General features: G+C 43.6%; 1 pseudogene; it reads right to left on the bottom strand.

Annotated features, from left to right (window-relative positions):
• Positions 1–326: 326 nt before the first annotated feature.
• Positions 327–705, bottom strand: Polr2l-ps2 (RNA polymerase II, I and III subunit L, pseudogene 2; annotated as a pseudogene).
• Between the last annotated feature and the right edge of the window lie 4561 nt (positions 706–5266).

Below are 5266 nucleotides of genomic sequence, written 5' to 3' on the forward strand. Positions count from 1 at the left end.
AAGACACAATGACTTATTGAATCCAACATTGTGATATCACTTAACCTTGATTACATGGTCCTGAGTCTTTATCTCTAAACAAAATCTTATTGGGACCTGGGGCCTTAATTATATAAATTTGGACGAGTCCATAGTACCAATTACTCACATAACATTCATTCATCAATCTTTCTGCCATTCATTCATTTTTTTCAATCTGTCTTTGATTTGTTTTTTTTTAATTAGTTTTTAAGACAAAATCTTGTTCTGATGTCCAAGATAATCAAACTCATGGCATCACTCCCGATTTAACCTTCTTACTACTTGGGTTATAGGTGTATTGGGTATTTTTTTTCTTGGTGGTTCTGCAAAGGTCTTTACTAAACAGTTCCTTCCAGGATGACAGGACTTAGCCACAGGGCCACAGCCAGGCAATACACTCATATCCCCAACACCTCAGTTTGAATACAGCAGGACAGATTGTCCTTGGCCAGCTGAGGAGGGCAGGCTCTAGCAGTCACTTCTCTAGGGGTGCATAGTTCTGCAGTTTCTCAATCAGGTCCACGTGTGCAAGCAGCATGCGGCGGCAGCAGTAAACGCTTCAGGCCCAGAGCGTCCAGAGCATCCCCCTCCGTGTACTCTGCCTGTAGCAGACCCAGGTAGGCTTCCCATTTGTTACCGACGATCTTCCCGCAGGTGAAGCAGCGAACTGGGATGATCATGGCGGAGTCTTGTATGGGTATTTTTTTTCTTTTTACTGGGATGAAATTATCTGGCACAAACAGTTTATATGAAAATGGGTTGTTTTTAGCTCAGTTTGTGGTGAAGTCACAGGAGCAGGAATTTGAGGCAGGTGGTCATTTTATATCTGAAAATCAAGAATAGAGTGATGAATGTTAGTATCCAACTCAGGTTTTCCTTTATTCGCTGGTCTCGGGCCAAGCAAAAGTGCTGCTCCAGTTCAGTAGATCTTCCTACCTCAGCTAAACCAACCCAAACAATCGCCCATAGGCAAGTCTAGAGGTGCGGCTCTTAGGTTATTCTAGACCCTGTTGAGTTGACAATCAATACATCACAGCGGCATCACAACGGGCTTGAGCTAGGATCCCCAGCTTGCCTATGGCTGTTTCCTCCCTGTCAGTCCTTCCATCTATCCATCCGTCCATAAATATTGATCGAGCATCCACTTTGCCTCAGTAATTTTCTAGGTATAAGAGATACTTGGGCAAACTATCAGTTCACATTGAAAGATAAACAATATAAAATAAATAAACACAAAAATAGCTATAGCGATGCCAGGGTGCAGCAATAAATAATTAACACTTTCACCTCCAGCCAAGGACTGATCAGAGATAAAAAGCAGTACCCAGGAGGGTTCTGAGTTGCAGAAGCCCCATGTATTAAGAGGCCTTCAGAGCTTCTCCTTGTGTTTCCCCCAGTTGTACCAAATGCCAGTTTACTGCCCAGATACCCCACTGCTCAGGCCAAAGACGCTGGGAGCCATGCACTCGTCAGACTCTCAGTTCTGGTCCACGCTTTGGATGCTGACTACTCCTGAAGGCCCACGTGTTCGAGGTTTGATCTCCAGAGTGGTGTCATCGGGATGTGGTAGAATCTTCAAGAGATGAGGCTTAGTCCTGAGTGACGTATGTAAGATGCCTCCCCACATGGTGTGTTGGAACTTCTAAGACCATGACCTAAGATAAGGTCTTTCTTCTTGCAACTGCTTTTCTCAGGCATCTCTGGCCACAATGATGAAAAGCCTCACTAACACAGCAGGAAAAAGCCAAGGCTGAAGGTGGAAGGATGTGGAGTAGGGTAAATTCTGCTGAGTGGTCTGGATGCTGCAGGATGAGGCTTGCTGTCATCCCCATAAGAGATCAGAAGTGAATGCAGGCTCACTCTCCCTGTCTGTTACACACACACAAGCACACACGTAAGCACACAGAAACACACACTCAAAATACAAACATGCACTCAAACACACACACACACACACACACACACACACACACACACACACGCACGCACGCACAATATCAGGGACACTCCTAGTATTCCTGTGACACAAGGCGGCCAGGAGTTTTTGACCCTGAACCTTACTAGTTTGGGGACATTTTGGAACTTAGAGGAGACGCTTCCAGCACCACGTGACTCAATCAGTATAATTCCTAAGTGTGTTCTAAACACCTGTCCTTCGGCTGTCAGGTAAGTGGGGCTCTCACTTCACGTCAGCAAAGCTTCTCTTTGCAGCAGACAGAGGCCATCACAGTAAGTCACAACTGGTCAAAATGCAGTGAAGAGCTGATGATGGTACCCGGCCCCAGATGATACATCTACCACACACCCTGAGCGCCTAAGGCTCAGGGAACATCTTGGAAACATGGGAAAGAAAGAAGCTGTACCCAAAGGTCCTGTCTTCGTGAGAACAGTGTTCCTTACACTGGTCACCTGGCACCATCACCCTCAACTCCTAAGCATCCCAACACCTCCCAGTGTCACCACAACACTGAGGACACAGACTTTAGCACATGGAACTATGAGACAGTCACTCAAAACTACCCAAAGTACAGCAATTTTAGGGATGTATGGTTTGACTCCAATAAATTTCCCATTTCCCCCACCCAGCAATTTCTAATTTCATTCCACTGTGGTTGTAAAAGATATTCAGTTTGATTTTTAATTTTTAAAATTTTACTGTAGTGTTGAGGCTTAACAGCTGGTCTATCCTGGAGACTGCTCTGGGTGTGTTAAAACAAAACATCCACTGAAGTGTTGTTGAGTGCGATCTCTATGTGCATTGGCTAAGTCTAATCAGTTTACATGACAGGTCAAGTCTAATATTTCACGATTTTTCCGGCACAATTGTTCTGCCTGCTATTTGAAAGTTGGGGGGAGTCTTACAGTACACTGTGTGATGACCGATCTTGATTGTGAACTCGATACTCTCTGAAATCAACTACAACACCTGCCTAGCTGTGGTTCTGCAAGGGCATTTCCAGGAAGGATTCGTCCAAGGGGGAAGGTCTCCACAGAAGGGCAGCCTCTTCCGACACGTCACAGGTACAGAGGAGTCCAGGGAAAAGGTAGTGTTGTTTGCTTGCCTGCTGTCTTTTAATGATGGTGAATGTGTATTGCTGCTGCTGTTGCCGCCACCTTCCTTCACTGGTGACAGACTCTAGCCTCCTCTACTTTCCACCGTTGACTGAAAACCAATAGCTCTTGAGGAATCCTTCAGGTCTTCAGATGCATAGTAGGACAGCTGGGGCACTCAGGTCCATGAACCAAACAGCGGCAGCACTGTCAACCCTTCCATCATGCAAACAGCCATTCTGGAAGAACCCAGTCCACAATGTGTAAGCCATTTTGATAAACCCTCTTGTATAATAAATATCAGTACACTCTAGCGTTTCTGTTCCTTTAGAGAACCTGCCCAAACCCACTATGTCTATTTGATGTGCTTCCTGTTTTGCCCTAGACACCTGAAACCATCGCTACACGTAACACAAAGCACATATTCATCCCTCCCAAGTGTCCTCATAGCCTAAATATTCCCTCTTTGTAGCTCTTTAGTTAATAAACTTTATGTAATTGAGTAGAGCTTAAGGAGATCAAGATGCATATAGTGGTTACTGTAAACGAAACTCACCATCTAACCACCACCTGTCATGAAGCAGAGCATCCGCAGCGCTCAATCACTTCCTCCACTCTCCCTCCCGGTAACCACCATTTGTCTAACTAGTTCCAGCACAGCATTGTCGTAAAAACGTTGCCTGTTGTCCTAGAAGTGGGAAGATCATGCCAAAGAGATACTGGCAGTTTTCTTCTGCCACTAGCAATGTTTGGCAATTCCAGCGGTTTCCCGCTTTGCCAGCTCTTAGATTTGAAAGTTGAATGTCGAAGACAGTTAGCAACGAGGAAGGAAGTGTCTATTTCTTCCTTATTTTTGTCCTTTTGGGATTTGCATTATTGTGTAGCTCTGCATTGTGCGTGTGTATTTATAATGATTATATATTTCTAATTAATAAATGCTTTAACACTATAAATGCCTCTTTAAGGGGATGGGGTATAGTTCAGTTGACAGTCCCTGCATAGCATGTGTGAATCCCTGGATTCGGTTTTTAGCTCCACATAAACTGGATGTAATGGTCTGTGCCCATAATCTTAGCCCTTGAGAGATCGGGGACAGTGTTCAAAACCAGCCTGGACTATGTGAAACCATGCTCTGAACCTCACCTTTCATCTACTAACAAGAGTTTCTTTAAAGTCAGTCTTGTATATTGGCACAACTATACATTAGCATACATTAGTTATACAGAACAAGGGATTTCATTAGGACGTTTTTAATCTATAACATTCTTTGCCATTTAAAAATTATACACACACACACACACACACACACACACACACACACACACACACAAATACAATTCAAAGTGTTAGGGAGTATTAAGTCTGTCTGAACGTAACTCGTTTTTTGGTTGATTCTCCATCTCCCTCCTTCCTTCGTCCCTCGACCCCGGCAGCCTCCTTTCTGCTTTCAGGAACCATGCGTTCCTCTCATGTGACGCGTTCTTTCATGAGTTCTCGTGGTCAAGACTGTCTTTCTTCTTCCTCCATTCCTTTAATGATTATTTTCAGCTTGATTACAATTAGTTGGCCTTACTCGTGTTTTCTTCAAGTGTTCCCATTTCTCCGTTAGTTTTAAGAACCAGTCTGGTGGCTGTAGCCGTCTTAGTCGGCAGTTACTTGTTCTCAGGACCTGAACTATATCATTTCGTGCTTTCTCAACTTGTGTAGTTGCTAATGGAAGGTCTGCCGTTATTCTGAAATGTCTGCCTTTTTGAGTGGTGTTTCCTGCACTTTGTGTTGTTTCTTTGGTTTGCATCTTTGATGTCTTGATTATGATGTGTCATGGACAGACAAGGTCTCCTCTAGCTGTCCTTATTCGGGATTCTAAATGTCTGTCTTGTTTGATGTTTATCTCTTTCTCTGAGTTTAGGGATTTCTTTTTTTTTTTACTCTAAGTTCACTGAATGACCTGTCTGTGTCGGTTGACATTATTCCAAGTCTGTCTTTTACTCCATGGACTCTGGACTCTAAGGCTCCATCTCTTACGTGCGTTCTGGGATTCTCGGAAGCATTGATAATGTTTACTAATTTTCCCACATATGTCTGAACTTACTATTGTCCTTCAACCCTGACATTCATTCTTCTGCTGATTTTCTCTGTTGGTAATGATTTCTGATCTGTTTTTTTTAATTATTTGATTATTTCTTTAATTTCC

This window comes from Rattus norvegicus, chromosome 4, assembly GCF_036323735.1.
Source record: "Rattus norvegicus strain BN/NHsdMcwi chromosome 4, GRCr8, whole genome shotgun sequence".
In the NCBI taxonomy this organism is placed as follows: domain Eukaryota; kingdom Metazoa; phylum Chordata; class Mammalia; order Rodentia; family Muridae; genus Rattus; species Rattus norvegicus.